The 15,150-nt window shown below is 47.6% G+C and overlaps 80 non-coding genes across 80 annotated transcripts; all 80 read right to left on the bottom strand.

Annotated features, from left to right (window-relative positions):
* Positions 1–32: 32 nt before the first annotated feature.
* LOC145209904 (5S ribosomal RNA) lies at positions 33–151 on the bottom strand. The gene has a single exon (XR_013855404.1). It is a non-coding gene; the product is annotated as a 5S ribosomal RNA (ribosomal RNA).
* A 75-nt stretch (positions 152–226) lies between these two features.
* Positions 227–345, bottom strand: LOC145209858 (5S ribosomal RNA). Its single transcript, XR_013855361.1, has one exon. It is a non-coding gene; the product is annotated as a 5S ribosomal RNA (ribosomal RNA).
* Positions 346–417: 72 nt separating this feature from the next.
* On the bottom strand, positions 418–536 carry LOC145211220 (5S ribosomal RNA). Its single transcript, XR_013856529.1, has one exon. It is a non-coding gene; the product is annotated as a 5S ribosomal RNA (ribosomal RNA).
* A 67-nt stretch (positions 537–603) lies between these two features.
* Positions 604–722, bottom strand: LOC145210032 (5S ribosomal RNA). Its single transcript, XR_013855523.1, has one exon. It is a non-coding gene; the product is annotated as a 5S ribosomal RNA (ribosomal RNA).
* A 67-nt stretch (positions 723–789) lies between these two features.
* Positions 790–908, bottom strand: LOC145210019 (5S ribosomal RNA). The gene has a single exon (XR_013855511.1). It is a non-coding gene; the product is annotated as a 5S ribosomal RNA (ribosomal RNA).
* A 72-nt stretch (positions 909–980) lies between these two features.
* On the bottom strand, positions 981–1,099 carry LOC145211219 (5S ribosomal RNA). Its single transcript, XR_013856528.1, has one exon. It is a non-coding gene; the product is annotated as a 5S ribosomal RNA (ribosomal RNA).
* Positions 1,100–1,171: 72 nt separating this feature from the next.
* On the bottom strand, positions 1,172–1,290 carry LOC145211217 (5S ribosomal RNA). The gene has a single exon (XR_013856527.1). It is a non-coding gene; the product is annotated as a 5S ribosomal RNA (ribosomal RNA).
* A 75-nt stretch (positions 1,291–1,365) lies between these two features.
* LOC145209832 (5S ribosomal RNA) lies at positions 1,366–1,484 on the bottom strand. The gene has a single exon (XR_013855336.1). It is a non-coding gene; the product is annotated as a 5S ribosomal RNA (ribosomal RNA).
* Positions 1,485–1,556: 72 nt separating this feature from the next.
* LOC145210431 (5S ribosomal RNA) lies at positions 1,557–1,675 on the bottom strand. The gene has a single exon (XR_013855896.1). It is a non-coding gene; the product is annotated as a 5S ribosomal RNA (ribosomal RNA).
* Positions 1,676–1,741: 66 nt separating this feature from the next.
* Positions 1,742–1,860, bottom strand: LOC145210007 (5S ribosomal RNA). The gene has a single exon (XR_013855500.1). It is a non-coding gene; the product is annotated as a 5S ribosomal RNA (ribosomal RNA).
* A 72-nt stretch (positions 1,861–1,932) lies between these two features.
* On the bottom strand, positions 1,933–2,051 carry LOC145210091 (5S ribosomal RNA). Its single transcript, XR_013855577.1, has one exon. It is a non-coding gene; the product is annotated as a 5S ribosomal RNA (ribosomal RNA).
* Positions 2,052–2,123: 72 nt separating this feature from the next.
* LOC145211216 (5S ribosomal RNA) lies at positions 2,124–2,242 on the bottom strand. Its single transcript, XR_013856526.1, has one exon. It is a non-coding gene; the product is annotated as a 5S ribosomal RNA (ribosomal RNA).
* Positions 2,243–2,314: 72 nt separating this feature from the next.
* LOC145211215 (5S ribosomal RNA) lies at positions 2,315–2,433 on the bottom strand. The gene has a single exon (XR_013856525.1). It is a non-coding gene; the product is annotated as a 5S ribosomal RNA (ribosomal RNA).
* Positions 2,434–2,505: 72 nt separating this feature from the next.
* Positions 2,506–2,624, bottom strand: LOC145211214 (5S ribosomal RNA). Its single transcript, XR_013856524.1, has one exon. It is a non-coding gene; the product is annotated as a 5S ribosomal RNA (ribosomal RNA).
* A 67-nt stretch (positions 2,625–2,691) lies between these two features.
* On the bottom strand, positions 2,692–2,810 carry LOC145209996 (5S ribosomal RNA). The gene has a single exon (XR_013855489.1). It is a non-coding gene; the product is annotated as a 5S ribosomal RNA (ribosomal RNA).
* Positions 2,811–2,876: 66 nt separating this feature from the next.
* LOC145209984 (5S ribosomal RNA) lies at positions 2,877–2,995 on the bottom strand. The gene has a single exon (XR_013855478.1). It is a non-coding gene; the product is annotated as a 5S ribosomal RNA (ribosomal RNA).
* A 72-nt stretch (positions 2,996–3,067) lies between these two features.
* LOC145211213 (5S ribosomal RNA) lies at positions 3,068–3,186 on the bottom strand. The gene has a single exon (XR_013856523.1). It is a non-coding gene; the product is annotated as a 5S ribosomal RNA (ribosomal RNA).
* A 75-nt stretch (positions 3,187–3,261) lies between these two features.
* LOC145211211 (5S ribosomal RNA) lies at positions 3,262–3,380 on the bottom strand. The gene has a single exon (XR_013856521.1). It is a non-coding gene; the product is annotated as a 5S ribosomal RNA (ribosomal RNA).
* Positions 3,381–3,452: 72 nt separating this feature from the next.
* Positions 3,453–3,571, bottom strand: LOC145211210 (5S ribosomal RNA). Its single transcript, XR_013856520.1, has one exon. It is a non-coding gene; the product is annotated as a 5S ribosomal RNA (ribosomal RNA).
* Positions 3,572–3,643: 72 nt separating this feature from the next.
* LOC145211209 (5S ribosomal RNA) lies at positions 3,644–3,762 on the bottom strand. Its single transcript, XR_013856519.1, has one exon. It is a non-coding gene; the product is annotated as a 5S ribosomal RNA (ribosomal RNA).
* Positions 3,763–3,837: 75 nt separating this feature from the next.
* On the bottom strand, positions 3,838–3,956 carry LOC145209775 (5S ribosomal RNA). The gene has a single exon (XR_013855283.1). It is a non-coding gene; the product is annotated as a 5S ribosomal RNA (ribosomal RNA).
* A 75-nt stretch (positions 3,957–4,031) lies between these two features.
* On the bottom strand, positions 4,032–4,150 carry LOC145211208 (5S ribosomal RNA). The gene has a single exon (XR_013856518.1). It is a non-coding gene; the product is annotated as a 5S ribosomal RNA (ribosomal RNA).
* Positions 4,151–4,216: 66 nt separating this feature from the next.
* Positions 4,217–4,335, bottom strand: LOC145210104 (5S ribosomal RNA). The gene has a single exon (XR_013855590.1). It is a non-coding gene; the product is annotated as a 5S ribosomal RNA (ribosomal RNA).
* A 75-nt stretch (positions 4,336–4,410) lies between these two features.
* Positions 4,411–4,529, bottom strand: LOC145209903 (5S ribosomal RNA). Its single transcript, XR_013855403.1, has one exon. It is a non-coding gene; the product is annotated as a 5S ribosomal RNA (ribosomal RNA).
* A 75-nt stretch (positions 4,530–4,604) lies between these two features.
* LOC145209857 (5S ribosomal RNA) lies at positions 4,605–4,723 on the bottom strand. Its single transcript, XR_013855360.1, has one exon. It is a non-coding gene; the product is annotated as a 5S ribosomal RNA (ribosomal RNA).
* A 72-nt stretch (positions 4,724–4,795) lies between these two features.
* Positions 4,796–4,914, bottom strand: LOC145211207 (5S ribosomal RNA). Its single transcript, XR_013856517.1, has one exon. It is a non-coding gene; the product is annotated as a 5S ribosomal RNA (ribosomal RNA).
* Positions 4,915–4,981: 67 nt separating this feature from the next.
* Positions 4,982–5,100, bottom strand: LOC145209972 (5S ribosomal RNA). Its single transcript, XR_013855467.1, has one exon. It is a non-coding gene; the product is annotated as a 5S ribosomal RNA (ribosomal RNA).
* A 67-nt stretch (positions 5,101–5,167) lies between these two features.
* Positions 5,168–5,286, bottom strand: LOC145209961 (5S ribosomal RNA). Its single transcript, XR_013855456.1, has one exon. It is a non-coding gene; the product is annotated as a 5S ribosomal RNA (ribosomal RNA).
* Positions 5,287–5,358: 72 nt separating this feature from the next.
* Positions 5,359–5,477, bottom strand: LOC145211206 (5S ribosomal RNA). The gene has a single exon (XR_013856516.1). It is a non-coding gene; the product is annotated as a 5S ribosomal RNA (ribosomal RNA).
* Positions 5,478–5,549: 72 nt separating this feature from the next.
* LOC145211205 (5S ribosomal RNA) lies at positions 5,550–5,668 on the bottom strand. The gene has a single exon (XR_013856515.1). It is a non-coding gene; the product is annotated as a 5S ribosomal RNA (ribosomal RNA).
* Positions 5,669–5,743: 75 nt separating this feature from the next.
* Positions 5,744–5,862, bottom strand: LOC145209830 (5S ribosomal RNA). Its single transcript, XR_013855335.1, has one exon. It is a non-coding gene; the product is annotated as a 5S ribosomal RNA (ribosomal RNA).
* A 72-nt stretch (positions 5,863–5,934) lies between these two features.
* On the bottom strand, positions 5,935–6,053 carry LOC145210430 (5S ribosomal RNA). The gene has a single exon (XR_013855895.1). It is a non-coding gene; the product is annotated as a 5S ribosomal RNA (ribosomal RNA).
* A 66-nt stretch (positions 6,054–6,119) lies between these two features.
* Positions 6,120–6,238, bottom strand: LOC145209949 (5S ribosomal RNA). Its single transcript, XR_013855445.1, has one exon. It is a non-coding gene; the product is annotated as a 5S ribosomal RNA (ribosomal RNA).
* A 72-nt stretch (positions 6,239–6,310) lies between these two features.
* LOC145211204 (5S ribosomal RNA) lies at positions 6,311–6,429 on the bottom strand. The gene has a single exon (XR_013856514.1). It is a non-coding gene; the product is annotated as a 5S ribosomal RNA (ribosomal RNA).
* A 72-nt stretch (positions 6,430–6,501) lies between these two features.
* On the bottom strand, positions 6,502–6,620 carry LOC145211203 (5S ribosomal RNA). The gene has a single exon (XR_013856513.1). It is a non-coding gene; the product is annotated as a 5S ribosomal RNA (ribosomal RNA).
* A 72-nt stretch (positions 6,621–6,692) lies between these two features.
* On the bottom strand, positions 6,693–6,811 carry LOC145211201 (5S ribosomal RNA). Its single transcript, XR_013856512.1, has one exon. It is a non-coding gene; the product is annotated as a 5S ribosomal RNA (ribosomal RNA).
* A 72-nt stretch (positions 6,812–6,883) lies between these two features.
* On the bottom strand, positions 6,884–7,002 carry LOC145211199 (5S ribosomal RNA). Its single transcript, XR_013856510.1, has one exon. It is a non-coding gene; the product is annotated as a 5S ribosomal RNA (ribosomal RNA).
* Positions 7,003–7,069: 67 nt separating this feature from the next.
* Positions 7,070–7,188, bottom strand: LOC145209937 (5S ribosomal RNA). Its single transcript, XR_013855434.1, has one exon. It is a non-coding gene; the product is annotated as a 5S ribosomal RNA (ribosomal RNA).
* A 66-nt stretch (positions 7,189–7,254) lies between these two features.
* On the bottom strand, positions 7,255–7,373 carry LOC145209925 (5S ribosomal RNA). The gene has a single exon (XR_013855423.1). It is a non-coding gene; the product is annotated as a 5S ribosomal RNA (ribosomal RNA).
* A 72-nt stretch (positions 7,374–7,445) lies between these two features.
* LOC145211198 (5S ribosomal RNA) lies at positions 7,446–7,564 on the bottom strand. Its single transcript, XR_013856509.1, has one exon. It is a non-coding gene; the product is annotated as a 5S ribosomal RNA (ribosomal RNA).
* A 72-nt stretch (positions 7,565–7,636) lies between these two features.
* On the bottom strand, positions 7,637–7,755 carry LOC145211197 (5S ribosomal RNA). Its single transcript, XR_013856508.1, has one exon. It is a non-coding gene; the product is annotated as a 5S ribosomal RNA (ribosomal RNA).
* A 72-nt stretch (positions 7,756–7,827) lies between these two features.
* Positions 7,828–7,946, bottom strand: LOC145210374 (5S ribosomal RNA). The gene has a single exon (XR_013855843.1). It is a non-coding gene; the product is annotated as a 5S ribosomal RNA (ribosomal RNA).
* A 67-nt stretch (positions 7,947–8,013) lies between these two features.
* On the bottom strand, positions 8,014–8,132 carry LOC145209914 (5S ribosomal RNA). The gene has a single exon (XR_013855412.1). It is a non-coding gene; the product is annotated as a 5S ribosomal RNA (ribosomal RNA).
* Positions 8,133–8,204: 72 nt separating this feature from the next.
* LOC145211196 (5S ribosomal RNA) lies at positions 8,205–8,323 on the bottom strand. The gene has a single exon (XR_013856507.1). It is a non-coding gene; the product is annotated as a 5S ribosomal RNA (ribosomal RNA).
* A 72-nt stretch (positions 8,324–8,395) lies between these two features.
* Positions 8,396–8,514, bottom strand: LOC145211195 (5S ribosomal RNA). The gene has a single exon (XR_013856506.1). It is a non-coding gene; the product is annotated as a 5S ribosomal RNA (ribosomal RNA).
* A 75-nt stretch (positions 8,515–8,589) lies between these two features.
* LOC145209828 (5S ribosomal RNA) lies at positions 8,590–8,708 on the bottom strand. The gene has a single exon (XR_013855333.1). It is a non-coding gene; the product is annotated as a 5S ribosomal RNA (ribosomal RNA).
* Positions 8,709–8,780: 72 nt separating this feature from the next.
* On the bottom strand, positions 8,781–8,899 carry LOC145210429 (5S ribosomal RNA). The gene has a single exon (XR_013855894.1). It is a non-coding gene; the product is annotated as a 5S ribosomal RNA (ribosomal RNA).
* Positions 8,900–8,965: 66 nt separating this feature from the next.
* Positions 8,966–9,084, bottom strand: LOC145209900 (5S ribosomal RNA). The gene has a single exon (XR_013855400.1). It is a non-coding gene; the product is annotated as a 5S ribosomal RNA (ribosomal RNA).
* Positions 9,085–9,156: 72 nt separating this feature from the next.
* On the bottom strand, positions 9,157–9,275 carry LOC145211194 (5S ribosomal RNA). Its single transcript, XR_013856505.1, has one exon. It is a non-coding gene; the product is annotated as a 5S ribosomal RNA (ribosomal RNA).
* Positions 9,276–9,347: 72 nt separating this feature from the next.
* Positions 9,348–9,466, bottom strand: LOC145211193 (5S ribosomal RNA). The gene has a single exon (XR_013856504.1). It is a non-coding gene; the product is annotated as a 5S ribosomal RNA (ribosomal RNA).
* A 72-nt stretch (positions 9,467–9,538) lies between these two features.
* LOC145211192 (5S ribosomal RNA) lies at positions 9,539–9,657 on the bottom strand. Its single transcript, XR_013856503.1, has one exon. It is a non-coding gene; the product is annotated as a 5S ribosomal RNA (ribosomal RNA).
* A 72-nt stretch (positions 9,658–9,729) lies between these two features.
* LOC145211190 (5S ribosomal RNA) lies at positions 9,730–9,848 on the bottom strand. Its single transcript, XR_013856502.1, has one exon. It is a non-coding gene; the product is annotated as a 5S ribosomal RNA (ribosomal RNA).
* A 67-nt stretch (positions 9,849–9,915) lies between these two features.
* Positions 9,916–10,034, bottom strand: LOC145209888 (5S ribosomal RNA). The gene has a single exon (XR_013855389.1). It is a non-coding gene; the product is annotated as a 5S ribosomal RNA (ribosomal RNA).
* Positions 10,035–10,100: 66 nt separating this feature from the next.
* LOC145209876 (5S ribosomal RNA) lies at positions 10,101–10,219 on the bottom strand. The gene has a single exon (XR_013855378.1). It is a non-coding gene; the product is annotated as a 5S ribosomal RNA (ribosomal RNA).
* A 72-nt stretch (positions 10,220–10,291) lies between these two features.
* On the bottom strand, positions 10,292–10,410 carry LOC145211189 (5S ribosomal RNA). The gene has a single exon (XR_013856501.1). It is a non-coding gene; the product is annotated as a 5S ribosomal RNA (ribosomal RNA).
* Positions 10,411–10,482: 72 nt separating this feature from the next.
* On the bottom strand, positions 10,483–10,601 carry LOC145211187 (5S ribosomal RNA). Its single transcript, XR_013856499.1, has one exon. It is a non-coding gene; the product is annotated as a 5S ribosomal RNA (ribosomal RNA).
* A 72-nt stretch (positions 10,602–10,673) lies between these two features.
* Positions 10,674–10,792, bottom strand: LOC145210373 (5S ribosomal RNA). Its single transcript, XR_013855842.1, has one exon. It is a non-coding gene; the product is annotated as a 5S ribosomal RNA (ribosomal RNA).
* A 67-nt stretch (positions 10,793–10,859) lies between these two features.
* Positions 10,860–10,978, bottom strand: LOC145209865 (5S ribosomal RNA). Its single transcript, XR_013855367.1, has one exon. It is a non-coding gene; the product is annotated as a 5S ribosomal RNA (ribosomal RNA).
* Positions 10,979–11,050: 72 nt separating this feature from the next.
* LOC145211186 (5S ribosomal RNA) lies at positions 11,051–11,169 on the bottom strand. The gene has a single exon (XR_013856498.1). It is a non-coding gene; the product is annotated as a 5S ribosomal RNA (ribosomal RNA).
* A 72-nt stretch (positions 11,170–11,241) lies between these two features.
* Positions 11,242–11,360, bottom strand: LOC145211184 (5S ribosomal RNA). Its single transcript, XR_013856497.1, has one exon. It is a non-coding gene; the product is annotated as a 5S ribosomal RNA (ribosomal RNA).
* A 72-nt stretch (positions 11,361–11,432) lies between these two features.
* On the bottom strand, positions 11,433–11,551 carry LOC145211183 (5S ribosomal RNA). The gene has a single exon (XR_013856496.1). It is a non-coding gene; the product is annotated as a 5S ribosomal RNA (ribosomal RNA).
* Positions 11,552–11,618: 67 nt separating this feature from the next.
* On the bottom strand, positions 11,619–11,737 carry LOC145209853 (5S ribosomal RNA). The gene has a single exon (XR_013855356.1). It is a non-coding gene; the product is annotated as a 5S ribosomal RNA (ribosomal RNA).
* A 66-nt stretch (positions 11,738–11,803) lies between these two features.
* Positions 11,804–11,922, bottom strand: LOC145209841 (5S ribosomal RNA). The gene has a single exon (XR_013855345.1). It is a non-coding gene; the product is annotated as a 5S ribosomal RNA (ribosomal RNA).
* Positions 11,923–11,994: 72 nt separating this feature from the next.
* Positions 11,995–12,113, bottom strand: LOC145211182 (5S ribosomal RNA). The gene has a single exon (XR_013856495.1). It is a non-coding gene; the product is annotated as a 5S ribosomal RNA (ribosomal RNA).
* Positions 12,114–12,185: 72 nt separating this feature from the next.
* LOC145211181 (5S ribosomal RNA) lies at positions 12,186–12,304 on the bottom strand. Its single transcript, XR_013856494.1, has one exon. It is a non-coding gene; the product is annotated as a 5S ribosomal RNA (ribosomal RNA).
* Positions 12,305–12,376: 72 nt separating this feature from the next.
* On the bottom strand, positions 12,377–12,495 carry LOC145210372 (5S ribosomal RNA). Its single transcript, XR_013855841.1, has one exon. It is a non-coding gene; the product is annotated as a 5S ribosomal RNA (ribosomal RNA).
* Positions 12,496–12,562: 67 nt separating this feature from the next.
* LOC145209829 (5S ribosomal RNA) lies at positions 12,563–12,681 on the bottom strand. The gene has a single exon (XR_013855334.1). It is a non-coding gene; the product is annotated as a 5S ribosomal RNA (ribosomal RNA).
* A 72-nt stretch (positions 12,682–12,753) lies between these two features.
* On the bottom strand, positions 12,754–12,872 carry LOC145211180 (5S ribosomal RNA). The gene has a single exon (XR_013856493.1). It is a non-coding gene; the product is annotated as a 5S ribosomal RNA (ribosomal RNA).
* Positions 12,873–12,944: 72 nt separating this feature from the next.
* On the bottom strand, positions 12,945–13,063 carry LOC145211179 (5S ribosomal RNA). Its single transcript, XR_013856492.1, has one exon. It is a non-coding gene; the product is annotated as a 5S ribosomal RNA (ribosomal RNA).
* Positions 13,064–13,138: 75 nt separating this feature from the next.
* LOC145209827 (5S ribosomal RNA) lies at positions 13,139–13,257 on the bottom strand. The gene has a single exon (XR_013855332.1). It is a non-coding gene; the product is annotated as a 5S ribosomal RNA (ribosomal RNA).
* Positions 13,258–13,329: 72 nt separating this feature from the next.
* On the bottom strand, positions 13,330–13,448 carry LOC145210428 (5S ribosomal RNA). Its single transcript, XR_013855893.1, has one exon. It is a non-coding gene; the product is annotated as a 5S ribosomal RNA (ribosomal RNA).
* Positions 13,449–13,514: 66 nt separating this feature from the next.
* Positions 13,515–13,633, bottom strand: LOC145209818 (5S ribosomal RNA). Its single transcript, XR_013855323.1, has one exon. It is a non-coding gene; the product is annotated as a 5S ribosomal RNA (ribosomal RNA).
* A 72-nt stretch (positions 13,634–13,705) lies between these two features.
* LOC145211178 (5S ribosomal RNA) lies at positions 13,706–13,824 on the bottom strand. The gene has a single exon (XR_013856491.1). It is a non-coding gene; the product is annotated as a 5S ribosomal RNA (ribosomal RNA).
* A 72-nt stretch (positions 13,825–13,896) lies between these two features.
* Positions 13,897–14,015, bottom strand: LOC145211177 (5S ribosomal RNA). The gene has a single exon (XR_013856490.1). It is a non-coding gene; the product is annotated as a 5S ribosomal RNA (ribosomal RNA).
* Positions 14,016–14,087: 72 nt separating this feature from the next.
* Positions 14,088–14,206, bottom strand: LOC145211175 (5S ribosomal RNA). The gene has a single exon (XR_013856488.1). It is a non-coding gene; the product is annotated as a 5S ribosomal RNA (ribosomal RNA).
* A 72-nt stretch (positions 14,207–14,278) lies between these two features.
* LOC145211174 (5S ribosomal RNA) lies at positions 14,279–14,397 on the bottom strand. The gene has a single exon (XR_013856487.1). It is a non-coding gene; the product is annotated as a 5S ribosomal RNA (ribosomal RNA).
* A 67-nt stretch (positions 14,398–14,464) lies between these two features.
* Positions 14,465–14,583, bottom strand: LOC145209806 (5S ribosomal RNA). The gene has a single exon (XR_013855312.1). It is a non-coding gene; the product is annotated as a 5S ribosomal RNA (ribosomal RNA).
* Positions 14,584–14,649: 66 nt separating this feature from the next.
* On the bottom strand, positions 14,650–14,768 carry LOC145209794 (5S ribosomal RNA). Its single transcript, XR_013855301.1, has one exon. It is a non-coding gene; the product is annotated as a 5S ribosomal RNA (ribosomal RNA).
* A 72-nt stretch (positions 14,769–14,840) lies between these two features.
* LOC145211173 (5S ribosomal RNA) lies at positions 14,841–14,959 on the bottom strand. Its single transcript, XR_013856486.1, has one exon. It is a non-coding gene; the product is annotated as a 5S ribosomal RNA (ribosomal RNA).
* A 72-nt stretch (positions 14,960–15,031) lies between these two features.
* On the bottom strand, positions 15,032–15,150 carry LOC145211172 (5S ribosomal RNA). Its single transcript, XR_013856485.1, has one exon. It is a non-coding gene; the product is annotated as a 5S ribosomal RNA (ribosomal RNA).

Below are 15,150 nucleotides of genomic sequence, written 5' to 3'. Positions count from 1 at the left end.
GATTCTGGAGCACTAAAAACAAAACAAAAAAGTGACTACAACACTTGGTATTCCTAGGCGGTCACCCATCCAAGTACTGACCAAGCCCGAGGTTGCTTAACTTCCGAGATCGAACGAGATCGGGTACTTTCAACCTGGTGTGGTCGTAGTCCACAACGTCAATGCTTATTCAAACTTTGAGCGATACGACCTCGGATTGTGGAGCACTAAAAACAAAACAAAAAAGTGACCACAACACTTGGTATTCCTAGGCGGTCACCCATCCAAGTACTGACCAAGCCCGAGGTTGCTTAACTTCCGAGATCGAACGAGATCGGGTGCTTTCAACCTGGTGTGGTCGTAGTCCACAACGTCAATGCAAATTCAAACTTTGAGCGATACGACCTCGGATTGTGGAGCACTAAAAAAACAAAAAAGTGACTACAACACTTGGTATTCCTAGGCGGTCACCCATCCAAGTACTGACCAAGCCCGAGGTTGCTTAACTTCCGAGATCGAACGAGATCGGGTGCTTTCAACCTGGTGTGGTCGTAGTCCACAACCTCTCTGCAAATTCAAACTTTGATCGAAGCGACCTCGGTTTCTCATGCACTAAAAAAAACGAGACTACAACACTTGGTATTCCTAGGCGGTCACCCATCCAAGTACTGACCAAGCCCGAGGTTGCTTAACTTCCGAGATCGAACGAGATCGGGTGCTTTCAACCTGGTGTGGTCGTAGTCCACAACCTCTCTGCAAATTCAAACTTTGATCGAAGCGACCTCGGTTTCTCATGCACTAAATAAAACGAGACTACAACACTTGGTATTCCTAGGCGGTCACCCATCCAAGTACTGACCAAGCCCGAGGTTGCTTAACTTCCGAGATCGAACGAGATCGGGTGCTTTCAACCTGGTGTGGTCGTAGTCCACAACGTCAATGCAAATTCAAACTTTGAGCGATACGACCTCGGATTGTGGAGCACTAAAAAAACAAAAAAGTGACTACAACACTTGGTATTCCTAGGCGGTCACCCATCCAAGTACTGACCAAGCCCGAGGTTGCTTAACTTCCGAGATCGAACGAGATCGGGTGCTTTCAACCTGGTGTGGTCGTAGTCCACAACGTCAATGCAAATTCAAACTTTGATCGATACGACCTCGGATTCTGGAGCACTGAAAAAACAAAAAAGTGACTACAACACTTGGTATTCCTAGGCGGTCACCCATCCAAGTACTGACCAAGCCCGAGGTTGCTTAACTTCCGAGATCGAACGAGATCGGGTGCTTTCAACCTGGTGTGGTCGTAGTCCGGAACGTCTCTGCAAATTCAAACTTTGGGCGATACGACCTCGGATTGTGGAGCACTAAAAACAAAACAAAAAAGTGACTACAACACTTGGTATTCCTAGGCGGTCACCCATCCAAGTACTGACCAAGCCCGTGGTTGCTTAACTTCCGAGATCGAACGAGATCGGGTGCTTTCAACCTGGTGTGGTCGTAGTCCACAACGTCAATGCAAATTGAAACTTTGATCGATACGACCTCGGATTGTGGAGCACTAAAAAAACAAAAAAGTGACTACAACACTTGGTATTCCTAGGCGGTCACCCATCCAAGTACTGACGAAGCCCGAGGTTGCTTAACTTCCGAGATCGAACGAGATCGGGTGCTTTCAACCTGGTGTGGTCGTAGTCCACAACCTCCTTGCAAATTCAAACTTTGATCGAAGCGACCTCGGCTTCTCATGCACTAAAAAAACGAGACTACAACACTTGGTATTCCTAGGCGGTCACCCATCCAAGTACTGACCAAGCCCGAGGTTGCTTAACTTCCGAGATCGAACGAGATCGGGTGCTTTCAACCTGGTGTGGTCGTAGTCCACAACGTCAATGCAAATTCAAACTTTGAGCGATACGACCTCGGATTGTGGAGCACTAAAAAAACAAAAAAGTGACTACAACACTTGGTATTCCTAGGCGGTCACCCATCCAAGTACTGACCAAGACCGAGGTTGCTTAACTTCCGAGATCGAACGAGATCGGGTGCTTTCAACCTGGTGTGGTCGTAGTCCACAACGTCAATGCAAATTCAAACTTTGAGCGATACGACCTCGGATTGTGGAGCACTAAAAAAACAAAAAAGTGACTACAACACTTGGTATTCCTAGGCGGTCACCCATCCAAGTACTGACCAAGCCCGAGGTTGCTTAACTTCCGAGATCGAACGAGATCGGGTGCTTTCAACCTGGTGTGGTCGTAGTCCACAACGTCAATGCAAATTCAAACTTTGAGCGATACGACCTCGGATTGTGGAGCACTAAAAAAACAAAAAAGTGACTACAACACTTGGTATTCCTAGGCGGTCACCCATCCAAGTACTGACCAAGCCCGAGGTTGCTTAACTTCCGAGATCGAACGAGATCGGGTGCTTTCAACCTGGTGTGGTCGTAGTCCACAACGTCAATGCAAATTCAAACTTTGAGCGATACGACCTCGGATTGTGGAGCACTAAAAAAACAAAAAAGTGACTACAACACTTGGTATTCCTAGGCGGTCACCCATCCAAGTACTGACCAAGCCCGAGGTTGCTTAACTTCCGAGATCGAACGAGATCGGGTGCTTTCAACCTGGTGTGGTCGTAGTCCACAACCTCTCTGCAAATTCAAACTTTGATCGAAGCGACCTCGGTTTCTCATGCACTAAAAAAAACGAGACTACAACACTTGGTATTCCTAGGCGGTCACCCATCCAAGTACTGACCAAGCCCGAGGTTGCTTAACTTCCGAGATCGAACGAGATCGGGTGCTTTCAACCTGGTGTGGTCGTAGTCCACAACCTCCTTGCAAATTCAAACTTTGATCGCAGCGACCTCGGCTTCTCATGCACTAAAAAAACGAGACTACAACACTTGGTATTCCTAGGCGGTCACCCATCCAAGTACTGACCAAGCCCGAGGTTGCTTAACTTCCGAGATCGAACGAGATCGGGTGCTTTCAACCTGGTGTGGTCGTAGTCCACAACGTCAATGCAAATTCAAACTTTGAGCGATACGACCTCGGATTGTGGAGCACTAAAAAAACAAAAAAGTGACTACAACACTTGGTATTCCTAGGCGGTCACCCATCCAAGTACTGACCAAGCCCGAGGTTGCTTAACTTCCGAGATCGAACGAGATCGGGTGCTTTCAACCTGGTGTGGTCGTAGTCCACGACGTCAATGCAAATTCAAACTTTGAGCGATACGACCTCGGATTGTGGAGCACTAAAAACAAAACAAAAAAGTGACTACAACACTTGGTATTCCTAGGCGGTCACCCATCCAAGTACTGACCAAGCCCGAGGTTGCTTAACTTCCGAGATCGAACGAGATCGGGTGCTTTCAACCTGGTGTGGTCGTAGTCCACAACGTCAATGCAAATTCAAACTTTGAGCGATACGACCTCGGATTGTGGAGCACTAAAAAAACAAAAAAGTGACTACAACACTTGGTATTCCTAGGCGGTCACCCATCCAAGTACTGACCAAGCCCGAGGTTGCTTAACTTCCGAGATCGAACGAGATCGGGTGCTTTCAACCTGGTGTGGTCGTAGTCCACGACGTCAATGCAAATTCAAACTTTGAGCGATACGACCTCGGATTGTGGAGCACTAAAAAAACAAAAAAGTGACTACAACACTTGGTATTCCTAGGCGGTCACCCATCCAAGTACTGACCAAGCCCGAGGTTGCTTAACTTCCGAGATCGAACGAGATCGGGTGCTTTCAACCTGGTGTGGTCGTAGTCCACAACGTCAATACAAATTCAAACTTTGAGCGATACGACCTCGGATTGTGGAGCACTAAAAACAAAACAAAAAAGTGACTACAACACTTGGTATTCCTAGGCGGTCACCCATCCAAGTACTGACCAAGCCCGAGGCTGCTTAACTTCCGAGATCGAACGAGATCGGGTGCTTTCAACCTGGTGTGGTCGTAGTCCACAACGTCAATGTAAATTCAAACTTTGAGCTATACGCCCTCGGATTGTGAAGCACTAAAAACAAAACAAAAAAGTGACTACAACACTTGGTATTCCTAGGCGGTCACCCATCCAAGTACTGACCAAGCCCGAGGTTGCTTAACTTCCGAGATCGAACGAGATCGGGTGCTTTCAACCTGGTGTGGTCGTAGTCCACAACGTCTCTGCAAATTCAAACTTTGGGCGATACGACCTCGGTTTCTCATGCACTAAAAAAACGAGACTACAACACTTGGTATTCCTAGGCGGTCACCCATCCAAGTACTGACCAAGGCCGAGGTTGCTTAACTTCCGAGATCGAACGAGATCGGGTGCTTTCAACCTGGTGTGGTCGTAGTCCAGAACGTCTCTGCAAATTCAAACTTTGGGCGATACGACCTCGGATTCTGGAGCACTAAAAACAAAACAAAAAAGTGACTACAACACTTGGTATTCCTAGGCGGTCACCCATCCAAGTACTGACCAAGCCCGAGGTTGCTTAACTTCCGAGATCGAACGAGATCGGGTACTTTCAACCTGGTGTGGTCGTAGTCCACAACGTCAATGCTTATTCAAACTTTGAGCGATACGACCTCGGATTGTGGAGCACTAAAAACAAAACAAAAAAGTGACCACAACACTTGGTATTCCTAGGCGGTCACCCATCCAAGTACTGACCAAGCCCGAGGTTGCTTAACTTCCGAGATCGAACGAGATCGGGTGCTTTCAACCTGGTGTGGTCGTAGTCCACAACGTCAATGCAAATTCAAACTTTGAGCGATACGACCTCGGATTGTGGAGCACTAAAAAAACAAAAAAGTGACTACAACACTTGGTATTCCTAGGCGGTCACCCATCCAAGTACTGACCAAGCCCGAGGTTGCTTAACTTCCGAGATCGAACGAGATCGGGTGCTTTCAACCTGGTGTGGTCGTAGTCCACAACCTCTCTGCAAATTCAAACTTTGATCGAAGCGACCTCGGTTTCTCATGCACTAAAAAAAACGAGACTACAACACTTGGTATTCCTAGGCGGTCACCCATCCAAGTACTGACCAAGCCCGAGGTTGCTTAACTTCCGAGATCGAACGAGATCGGGTGCTTTCAACCTGGTGTGGTCGTAGTCCACAACCTCTGTGCAAATTCAAACTTTGATCGAAGCGACCTCGGTTTCTCATGCACTAAATAAAACGAGACTACAACACTTGGTATTCCTAGGCGGTCACCCATCCAAGTACTGACCAAGCCCGAGGTTGCTTAACTTCCGAGATCGAACGAGATCGGGTGCTTTCAACCTGGTGTGGTCGTAGTCCACAACGTCAATGCAAATTCAAACTTTGAGCGATACGACCTCGGATTGTGGAGCACTAAAAAAACAAAAAAGTGACTACAACACTTGGTATTCCTAGGCGGTCACCCATCCAAGTACTGACCAAGCCCGAGGTTGCTTAACTTCCGAGATCGAACGAGATCGGGTGCTTTCAACCTGGTGTGGTCGTAGTCCACAACGTCAATGCAAATTCAAACTTTGATCGATACGACCTCGGATTCTGGAGCACTGAAAAAACAAAAAAGTGACTACAACACTTGGTATTCCTAGGCGGTCACCCATCCAAGTACTGACCAAGCCCGAGGTTGCTTAACTTCCGAGATCGAACGAGATCGGGTGCTTTCAACCTGGTGTGGTCGTAGTCCGGAACGTCTCTGCAAATTCAAACTTTGGGCGATACGACCTCGGATTGTGGAGCACTAAAAACAAAACAAAAAAGTGACTACAACACTTGGTATTCCTAGGCGGTCACCCATCCAAGTACTGACCAAGCCCGTGGTTGCTTAACTTCCGAGATCGAACGAGATCGGGTGCTTTCAACCTGGTGTGGTCGTAGTCCACAACGTCAATGCAAATTCAAACTTTGATCGATACGACCTCGGATTGTGGAGCACTAAAAAAACAAAAAAGTGACTACAACACTTGGTATTCCTAGGCGGTCACCCATCCAAGTACTGACGAAGCCCGAGGTTGCTTAACTTCCGAGATCGAACGAGATCGGGTGCTTTCAACCTGGTGTGGTCGTAGTCCACAACCTCCTTGCAAATTCAAACTTTGATCGAAGCGACCTCGGCTTCTCATGCACTAAAAAAACGAGACTACAACACTTGGTATTCCTAGGCGGTCACCCATCCAAGTACTGACCAAGCCCGAGGTTGCTTAACTTCCGAGATCGAACGAGATCGGGTGCTTTCAACCTGGTGTGGTCGTAGTCCACAACGTCAATGCAAATTCAAACTTTGAGCGATACGACCTCGGATTGTGGAGCACTAAAAAAACAAAAAAGTGACTACAACACTTGGTATTCCTAGGCGGTCACCCATCCAAGTACTGACCAAGCCCGAGGTTGCTTAACTTCCGAGATCGAACGAGATCGGGTGCTTTCAACCTGGTGTGGTCGTAGTCCACAACGTCAATGCAAATTCAAACTTTGAGCGATACGACCTCGGATTGTGGAGCACTAAAAAAACAAAAAAGTGACTACAACACTTGGTATTCCTAGGCGGTCACCCATCCAAGTACTGACCAAGCCCGAGGTTGCTTAACTTCCGAGATCGAACGAGATCGGGTGCTTTCAACCTGGTGTGGTCGTAGTCCACAACGTCAATGCAAATTCAAACTTTGAGCGATACGACCTCGGATTGTGGAGCACTAAAAAAACAAAAAAGTGACTACAACACTTGGTATTCCTAGGCGGTCACCCATCCAAGTACTGACCAAGCCCGAGGTTGCTTAACTTCCGAGATCGAACGAGATCGGGTGCTTTCAACCTGGTGTGGTCGTAGTCCACAACGTCAATGCAAATTCAAACTTTGAGCGATACGACCTCGGATTGTGGAGCACTAAAAAAACAAAAAAGTGACTACAACACTTGGTATTCCTAGGCGGTCACCCATCCAAGTACTGACCAAGCCCGAGGTTGCTTAACTTCCGAGATCGAACGAGATCGGGTGCTTTCAACCTGGTGTGGTCGTAGTCCACAACCTCTCTGCAAATTCAAACTTTGATCGAAGCGACCTCGGTTTCTCATGCACTAAAAAAAACGAGACTACAACACTTGGTATTCCTAGGCGGTCACCCATCCAAGTACTGACCAAGCCCGAGGTTGCTTAACTTCCGAGATCGAACGAGATCGGGTGCTTTCAACCTGGTGTGGTCGTAGTCCACAACCTCCTTGCAAATTCAAACTTTGATCGCAGCGACCTCGGCTTCTCATGCACTAAAAAAACGAGACTACAACACTTGGTATTCCTAGGCGGTCACCCATCCAAGTACTGACCAAGCCCGAGGTTGCTTAACTTCCGAGATCGAACGAGATCGGGTGCTTTCAACCTGGTGTGGTCGTAGTCCACAACGTCAATGCAAATTCAAACTTTGAGCGATACGACCTCGGATTGTGGAGCACTAAAAAAACAAAAAAGTGACTACAACACTTGGTATTCCTAGGCGGTCACCCATCCAAGTACTGACCAAGCCCGAGGTTGCTTAACTTCCGAGATCGAACGAGATCGGGTGCTTTCAACCTGGTGTGGTCGTAGTCCACGACGTCAATGCAAATTCAAACTTTGAGCGATACGACCTCGGATTGTGGAGCACTAAAAAAACAAAAAAGTGACTACAACACTTGGTATTCCTAGGCGGTCACCCATCCAAGTACTGACCAAGCCCGAGGTTGCTTAACTTCCGAGATCGAACGAGATCGGGTGCTTTCAACCTGGTGTGGTCGTAGTCCACAACGTCAATGCAAATTCAAACTTTGAGCGATACGACCTCGGATTGTGGAGCACTAAAAAAACAAAAAAGTGACTACAACACTTGGTATTCCTAGGCGGTCACACATCCAAGTACTGACCAAGCCCGAGGTTGCTTAACTTCCGAGATCGAACGAGATCGGGTGCTTTCAACCTGGTGTGGTCGTAGTCCACAACCTCTCTGCAAATTCAAACTTTGATCGAAGCGACCTCGGTTTCTCATGCACTAAATAAAACGAGACTACAACACTTGGTATTCCTAGGCGGTCACCCATCCAAGTACTGACCAAGCCCGAGGTTGCTTAACTTCCGAGATCGAACGAGATCGGGTGCTTTCAACCTGGTGTGGTCGTAGTCCACAACGTCAATGCAAATTCAAACTTTGAGCGATACGACCTCGGATTGTGGAGCACTAAAAAAACAAAAAAGTGACTACAACACTTGGTATTCCTAGGCGGTCACCCATCCAAGTACTGACCAAGCCCGAGGTTGCTTAACTTCCGAGATCGAACGAGATCGGGTGCTTTCAACCTGGTGTGGTCGTAGTCCACAACGTCAATGCAAATTCAAACTTTGATCGATACGACCTCGGATTCTGGAGCACTGAAAAAACAAAAAAGTGACTACAACACTTGGTATTCCTAGGCGGTCACCCATCCAAGTACTGACCAAGCCCGAGGTTGCTTAACTTCCGAGATCGAACGAGATCGGGTGCTTTCAACCTGGTGTGGTCGTAGTCCGGAACGTCTCTGCAAATTCAAACTTTGGGCGATACGACCTCGGATTGTGGAGCACTAAAAACAAAACAAAAAAGTGACTACAACACTTGGTATTCCTAGGCGGTCACCCATCCAAGTACTGACCAAGCCCGTGGTTGCTTAACTTCCGAGATCGAACGAGATCGGGTGCTTTCAACCTGGTGTGGTCGTAGTCCACAACGTCAATGCAAATTCAAACTTTGATCGATACGACCTCGGATTGTGGAGCACTAAAAAAACAAAAAAGTGACTACAACACTTGGTATTCCTAGGCGGTCACCCATCCAAGTACTGACGAAGCCCGAGGTTGCTTAACTTCCGAGATCGAACGAGATCGGGTGCTTTCAACCTGGTGTGGTCGTAGTCCACAACCTCCTTGCAAATTCAAACTTTGATCGAAGCGACCTCGGCTTCTCATGCACTAAAAAAACGAGACTACAACACTTGGTATTCCTAGGCGGTCACCCATCCAAGTACTGACCAAGCCCGAGGTTGCTTAACTTCCGAGATCGAACGAGATCGGGTGCTTTCAACCTGGTGTGGTCGTAGTCCACAACGTCAATGCAAATTCAAACTTTGAGCGATACGACCTCGGATTGTGGAGCACTAAAAAAACAAAAAAGTGACTACAACACTTGGTATTCCTAGGCGGTCACCCATCCAAGTACTGACCAAGCCCGAGGTTGCTTAACTTCCGAGATCGAACGAGATCGGGTGCTTTCAACCTGGTGTGGTCGTAGTCCACAACGTCAATGCAAATTCAAACTTTGAGCGATACGACCTCGGATTGTGGAGCACTAAAAAAACAAAAAAGTGACTACAACACTTGGTATTCCTAGGCGGTCACCCATCCAAGTACTGACCAAGCCCGAGGTTGCTTAACTTCCGAGATCGAACGAGATCGGGTGCTTTCAACCTGGTGTGGTCGTAGTCCACAACGTCAATGCAAATTCAAACTTTGAGCGATACGACCTCGGATTGTGGAGCACTAAAAAAACAAAAAAGTGACTACAACACTTGGTATTCCTAGGCGGTCACCCATCCAAGTACTGACCAAGCCCGAGGTTGCTTAACTTCCGAGATCGAACGAGATCGGGTGCTTTCAACCTGGTGTGGTCGTAGTCCACAACGTCAATGCAAATTCAAACTTTGAGCGATACGACCTCGGATTGTGGAGCACTAAAAAAACAAAAAAGTGACTACAACACTTGGTATTCCTAGGCGGTCACCCATCCAAGTACTGACCAAGCCCGAGGTTGCTTAACTTCCGAGATCGAACGAGATCGGGTGCTTTCAACCTGGTGTGGTCGTAGTCCACAACCTCTCTGCAAATTCAAACTTTGATCGAAGCGACCTCGGTTTCTCATGCACTAAAAAAAACGAGACTACAACACTTGGTATTCCTAGGCGGTCACCCATCCAAGTACTGACCAAGCCCGAGGTTGCTTAACTTCCGAGATCGAACGAGATCGGGTGCTTTCAACCTGGTGTGGTCGTAGTCCACAACCTCCTTGCAAATTCAAACTTTGATCGCAGCGACCTCGGCTTCTCATGCACTAAAAAAACGAGACTACAACACTTGGTATTCCTAGGCGGTCACCCATCCAAGTACTGACCAAGCCCGAGGTTGCTTAACTTCCGAGATCGAACGAGATCGGGTGCTTTCAACCTGGTGTGGTCGTAGTCCACAACGTCAATGCAAATTCAAACTTTGAGCGATACGACCTCGGATTGTGGAGCACTAAAAAAACAAAAAAGTGACTACAACACTTGGTATTCCTAGGCGGTCACCCATCCAAGTACTGACCAAGCCCGAGGTTGCTTAACTTCCGAGATCGAACGAGATCGGGTGCTTTCAACCTGGTGTGGTCGTAGTCCACGACGTCAATGCAAATTCAAACTTTGAGCGATACGACCTCGGATTGTGGAGCACTAAAAAAACAAAAAAGTGACTACAACACTTGGTATTCCTAGGCGGTCACCCATCCAAGTACTGACCAAGCCCGAGGTTGCTTAACTTCCGAGATCGAACGAGATCGGGTGCTTTCAACCTGGTGTGGTCGTAGTCCACAACGTCAATGCAAATTCAAACTTTGAGCGATACGACCTCGGATTGTGGAGCACTAAAAAAACAAAAAAGTGACTACAACACTTGGTATTCCTAGGCGGTCACACATCCAAGTACTGACCAAGCCCGAGGTTGCTTAACTTCCGAGATCGAACGAGATCGGGTGCTTTCAACCTGGTGTGGTCGTAGTCCACAACCTCTCTGCAAATTCAAACTTTGATCGAAGCGACCTCGGTTTCTCATGCACTAAAAAAAACGAGACTACAACACTTGGTATTCCTAGGCGGTCACCCATCCAAGTACTGACCAAGCCCGAGGTTGCTTAACTTCCGAGATCGAACGAGATCGGGTGCTTTCAACCTGGTGTGGTCGTAGTCCACAACGTCAATGCAAATTCAAACTTTGATCGATACGACCTCGGATTGTGGAGCACTAAAAAAACAAAAAAGTGACTACAACACTTGGTATTCCTAGGCGGTCACCCATCCAAGTACTGACCAAGCCCGAGGTTGCTTAACTTCCGAGATCGAACGAGATCGGGTGCTTTCAACCTGGTGTGGTCGTAGTCCACAACGTCAATGCAAATTCAAACTTTGATCGATACGACCTCGGATTCTGGAGCACTGAAAAAACAAAAAAGTGACTACAACACTTGGTATTCCTAGGCGGTCACCCATCCAAGTACTGACCAAGCCCGAGGTTGCTTAACTTCCGAGATCGAACGAGATCGGGTGCTTTCAACCTGGTGTGGTCGTAGTCCACAACGTCAATGCAAATTCAAACTTTGATCGATACGACCTCGGATTCTGGAGCACTGAAAAAACAAAAAAGTGACTACAACACTTGGTATTCCTAGGCGGTCACCCATCCAAGTACTGACCAAGCCCGAGGTTGCTTAACTTCCGAGATCGAACGAGATCGGGTGCTTTCAACCTGGTGTGGTCGTAGTCCACAACCTCTCTGCAAATTCAAACTTTGATCGAAGCGACCTCGGTTTCTCATGCACTAAAAAAAACGAGACTACAACACTTGGTATTCCTAGGCGGTCACCCATCCAAGTACTGACCAAGCCCGAGGTTGCTTAACTTCCGAGATCGAACGAGATCGGGTGCTTTCAACCTGGTGTGGTCGTAGTCCACAACCTCCTTGCAAATTCAAACTTTGATCGCAGCGACCTCGGCTTCTCATGCACTAAAAAAACGAGACTACAACACTTGGTATTCCTAGGCGGTCACCCATCCAAGTACTGACCAAGCCCGAGGTTGCTTAACTTCCGAGATCGAACGAGATCGGGTGCTTTCAACCTGGTGTGGTCGTAGTCCACAACGTCAATGCAAATTCAAACTTTGAGCGATACGACCTCGGATTGTGGAGCACTAAAAAAACAAAAAAGTGACTACAACACTTGGTATTCCTAGGCGGTCACCCATCCAAGTACTGACCAAGCCCGAGGTTGCTTAACTTCCGAGATCGAACGAGATCGGGTGCTTTCAACCTGGTGTGGTCGTAGTCCACGACGTCAATGCAAATTCAAACTTTGAGCGATACGACCTCGGATTGTGGAGCACTAAAAAAACAAAAAAGTGACTACAACACTTGGTATTCCTAGGCGGTCACCCATCCAAGTACTGACCAAGCCCGAGGTTGCTTAACTTCCGAGATCGAACGAGATCGGGTGCTTTCAACCTGGTGTGGTCGTAGTCCACAACGTCAATGCAAATTCAAACTTTGAGCGATACGACCTCGGATTGTGGAGCACTAAAAAAACAAAAAAGTGACTACAACACTTGGTATTCCTAGGCGGTCACACATCCAAGTACTGACCAAGCCCGAGGTTGCTTAACTTCCGAGATCGAACGAGATCGGGTGCTTTCAACCTGGTGTGGTCGTAGTCCACAACCTCTCTGCAAATTCAAACTTTGATCGAAGCGACCTCGGTTTCTCATGCACTAAAAAAAACGAGACTACAACACTTGGTATTCCTAGGCGGTCACCCATCCAAGTACTGACCAAGCCCGAGGTTGCTTAACTTCCGAGATCGAACGAGATCGGGTGCTTTCAACCTGGTGTGGTCGTAGTCCACAACGTCAATGCAAATTCAAACTTTGATCGATACGACCTCGGATTGTGGAGCACTAAAAAAACAAAAAAGTGACTACAACACTTGGTATTCCTAGGCGGTCACCCATCCAAGTACTGACCAAGCCCGAGGTTGCTTAACTTCCGAGATCGAACGAGATCGGGTGCTTTCAACCTGGTGTGGTCGTAGTCCACAACGTCAATGCAAATTCAAACTTTGATCGATACGACCTCGGATTCTGGAGCACTGAAAAAACAAAAAAGTGACTACAACACTTGGTATTCCTAGGCGGTCACCCATCCAAGTACTGACCAAGCCCGAGGTTGCTTAACTTCCGAGATCGAACGAGATCGGGTGCTTTCAACCTGGTGTGGTCGTAGTCCGGAACGTCTCTGCAAATTCAAACTTTGGGCGATACGACCTCGGATTGTGGAGCACTAAAAACAAAACAAAAAAGTGACTACAACACTTGGTATTCCTAGGCGGTCACCCATCCAAGTACTGACCAAGCCCGTGGTTGCTTAACTTCCGAGATCGAACGAGATCGGGTGCTTTCAACCTGGTGTGGTCGTAGTCCACAACGTCAATGCAAATTCAAACTTTGATCGATACGACCTCGGATTGTGGAGCACTAAAAAAACAAAAAAGTGACTACAACACTTGGTATTCCTAGGCGGTCACCCATCCAAGTACTGACGAAGCCCGAGGTTGCTTAACTTCCGAGATCGAACGAGATCGGGTGCTTTCAACCTGGTGTGGTCGTAGTCCACAACCTCCTTGCAAATTCAAACTTTGATCGAAGCGACCTCGGCTTCTCATGCACTAAAAAAACGAGACTACAACACTTGGTATTCCTAGGCGGTCACCCATCCAAGTACTGACCAAGCCCGAGGTTGCTTAACTTCCGAGATCGAACGAGATCGGGTGCTTTCAACCTGGTGTGGTCGTAGTCCACAACGTCAATGCAAATTCAAACTTTGAGCGATACGACCTCGGATTGTGGAGCACTAAAAAAACAAAAAAGTGACTACAACACTTGGTATTCCTAGGCGGTCACCCATCCAAGTACTGACCAAGCCCGAGGTTGCTTAACTTCCGAGATCGAACGAGATCGGGTGCTTTCAACCTGGTGTGGTCGTAGTCCACAACGTCAATGCAAATTCAAACTTTGAGCGATACGACCTCGGATTGTGGAGCACTAAAAAAACAAAAAAGTGACTACAACACTTGGTATTCCTAGGCGGTCACCCATCCAAGTACTGACCAAGCCCGAGGTTGCTTAACTTCCGAGATCGAACGAGATCGGGTGCTTTCAACCTGGTGTGGTCGTAGTCCACAACGTCAATGCAAATTCAAACTTTGAGCGATACGACCTCGGATTGTGGAGCACTAAAAAAACAAAAAAGTGACTACAACACTTGGTATTCCTAGGCGGTCACCCATCCAAGTACTGACCAAGCCCGAGGTTGCTTAACTTCCGAGATCGAACGAGATCGGGTGCTTTCAACCTGGTGTGGTCGTAGTCCACAACGTCAATGCAAATTCAAACTTTGAGCGATACGACCTCGGATTGTGGAGCACTAAAAAAACAAAAAAGTGACTACAACACTTGGTATTCCTAGGCGGTCACCCATCCAAGTACTGACCAAGCCCGAGGTTGCTTAACTTCCGAGATCGAACGAGATCGGGTGCTTTCAACCTGGTGTGGTCGTAGTCCACAACCTCTCTGCAAATTCAAACTTTGATCGAAGCGACCTCGGTTTCTCATGCACTAAAAAAAACGAGACTACAACACTTGGTATTCCTAGGCGGTCACCCATCCAAGTACTGACCAAGCCCGAGGTTGCTTAACTTCCGAGATCGAACGAGATCGGGTGCTTTCAACCTGGTGTGGTCGTAGTCCACAACCTCCTTGCAAATTCAAACTTTGATCGCAGCGACCTCGGCTTCTCATGCACTAAAAAAACGAGACTACAACACTTGGTATTCCTAGGCGGTCACCCATCCAAGTACTGACCAAGCCCGAGGTTGCTTAACTTCCGAGATCGAACGAGATCGGGTGCTTTCAACCTGGTGTGGTCGTAGTCCACAACGTCAATGCAAATTCAAACTTTGAGCGATACGACCTCGGATTGTGGAGCACTAAAAAAACAAAAAAGTGACTACAACACTTGGTATTCCTAGGCGGTCACCCATCCAAGTACTGACCAAGCCCGAGGTTGCTTAACTTCCGAGATCGAACGAGATCGGGTGCTTTCAACCTGGTGTGGTCGTAGTCCACGACGTCAATGCAAATTCAAACTTTGAGCGATACGACCTCGGATTGTGGAGCACTAAAAAAACAAAAAAGTGACTACAACACTTGGTATTCCTAGGCGGTCACCCATCCAAGTACTGACCAAGCCCGAGGTTGCTTAACTTCCGAGATCGAACGAGATCGGGTGCTTTCAACCTGGTGTGGTCGTAGTC

Source organism: Phallusia mammillata, chromosome 1 (genome assembly GCF_965637545.1).
Source record: "Phallusia mammillata chromosome 1, kaPhaMamm4.hap1.1, whole genome shotgun sequence".
Classification (NCBI taxonomy): Eukaryota; Metazoa; Chordata; class Ascidiacea; order Phlebobranchia; family Ascidiidae; genus Phallusia; species Phallusia mammillata.
This window is presented reverse-complemented; position numbering and strand designations above follow the sequence as displayed.